Source organism: Hevea brasiliensis, chromosome 7 (assembly GCF_030052815.1).
Source record: "Hevea brasiliensis isolate MT/VB/25A 57/8 chromosome 7, ASM3005281v1, whole genome shotgun sequence".
NCBI classification, from domain to species: domain Eukaryota; kingdom Viridiplantae; phylum Streptophyta; class Magnoliopsida; order Malpighiales; family Euphorbiaceae; genus Hevea; species Hevea brasiliensis.
Window position 1 is genome coordinate 39,165,317 of NC_079499.1, and position 2,004 is coordinate 39,167,320.

At 33.7% G+C, this 2,004-nt stretch overlaps 1 non-coding gene across 1 annotated transcript; it reads left to right on the top strand.

Annotated features, from left to right (window-relative positions):
- The first annotated feature begins 311 nt into the window (after positions 1 to 311).
- Positions 312 to 418, top strand: LOC131181747 (small nucleolar RNA R71). The gene has a single exon (XR_009150226.1). It is a non-coding gene; the product is annotated as a small nucleolar RNA R71 (small nucleolar RNA).
- The last annotated feature ends 1,586 nt before the right edge of the window (positions 419 to 2,004 follow it).

Here is a 2,004-nt window from a genome sequence, read left to right on the forward strand (position 1 = left end):
CATGACCCGAACCTGAACAAATTTCACATACCTTAACAATTTGCATGTTCCCTATAGCCAACTGCCTCACCAACGAAGTTAAATTAGAAATTTGTTTCTCAAGGTTAGATGTACTTACCTCATTAACCTTCATAGGTGTGTGATCCATTCTCATTCCAAACTGCTGAGAATTTGTTGCCATGTTAGCAATCAGCCTCCTTGCTTCATCTGGTGTTTTGTCAACCAAAGCTCCTCCACTGGTAGCATCTATCATACTATGGTCCATTGGTAGCAGTCCCTCATAGAAATACTAAATCAAAAGCTGCTCACTTATTTGATGATAGGGACAACTTGCACACAATTTCTTAAATCGCTCCCAGTACTCATACAAGCTCTCTCCATTGTACTGTCGGATGCCACAAATTTCTTTTCTAATGTTGGCAGCACTAGAAGCAGGAAAATACTTCTCCAAAAATATCTGCTTCATCCCATTCCATGAGTTGATGGATCAAGAAGGAAGGTAATATAACCAATCCTTAGCTGTGCCCTCTAGTGAGAAAGGGAAATGTCACACCCTACTCCTCTGTAAGATGTAACATGATCCCGTAGTACACCTAATGAATTACCGTACTTCGCCTACCGATAACCCATTAGATATACTACAAGGGATTTTAAAACAATTTCGTGCAATTTAAATCATCGATTAAAATCTGGTGTTATAAAATTTTTTTCAAATTTTCGGCAAAGTGCCGGCTGTATTTTGAGAAAACAGTTCTTCAATCCTGCAAAAGAAAAATGCTCCCAATATGTTTTCTCAAATACAACTTCAGTAACTTCAATTCAATTCACAATTCAATTCTCAATACACAATCAATTCATTTTCAAACTAATCCCATCATAAAGAAATATCTCATTCATTTCAAGACTCAAAATTTATATTACAAACTATTCAGATAATTGAAATCCCAAATTTACATTTACAATAATTTACATTTGATTACATACCAAAATATTTTACAAGAGTTTTATATACAACTGCTCAAATAATTTACATACATATTATTACATGCTTACATCAAAACCTATGTACATGGGTATACCTATGATATACCTGGAGCTTATCCGAATATATCTTCAACGAAATTTACTTACTGCTCTATGCTCTTCTTACCTGCGACAGCATACAAAGCTATCGCTGAGTGGTGAACTCAGTGGTGCACAACTATAATTTAAAACATAGTACAATATACATTGACAAATTTTACAAAGAAATAATTTGAGAATCGAATCGATCAAATTTCACAACTCAAAATACTCAGTGCCAATAATGTAAATCATTTGTATAAATGACTTGGAGCACAAAATTCAATTTATCATATCTTGACTATCCATTTAAGTAATTCCAACAAAATTAATTATACATAAACCATAATTAAAATCACCATTCCTTACCATTCAAAAGCCATTCTCAGATCTCAAAAATCATTATGTATCTCAAATATCATATTGTATCTCAAAAGTCATTATGTATCTCAAAAATCATTATGTATCTCAAAAATCATTATGTATCTCAAAAATCAATATGTATCTCAAAAATCATTATGTATCTCAAAAATTAATCTTTATCTCACTAACTATGCAAGACTAATCCGAAAGGGCCATATTCGATGTGATTCTAACTCCCTATGGTCGGGAGGTCGACCGATTCTAACTCCCTATGGTCGGGAGGTCGAATCATCGTGCACGCATACCATCACAATAATGAATCTTCCGTAAGGGCCATAACGATAAAATAAACTTATATCTAACCTCAAATCGAGGAAAATCTAAGCCTGCACGTACCATGGTAATCAAAACACAACTAACTCCATTGTCTTCTCAACAAATGAGAGAGACGGGTAATAACCTAGTCAAGCATCTATAGTGAGATATAAAACAATATCACAATCCTTTTAGTGAGCATAAATCACAATATAATTCGATTCAAAGTCAATTCCAATATCCAATAATTTTTATGCTCAACAC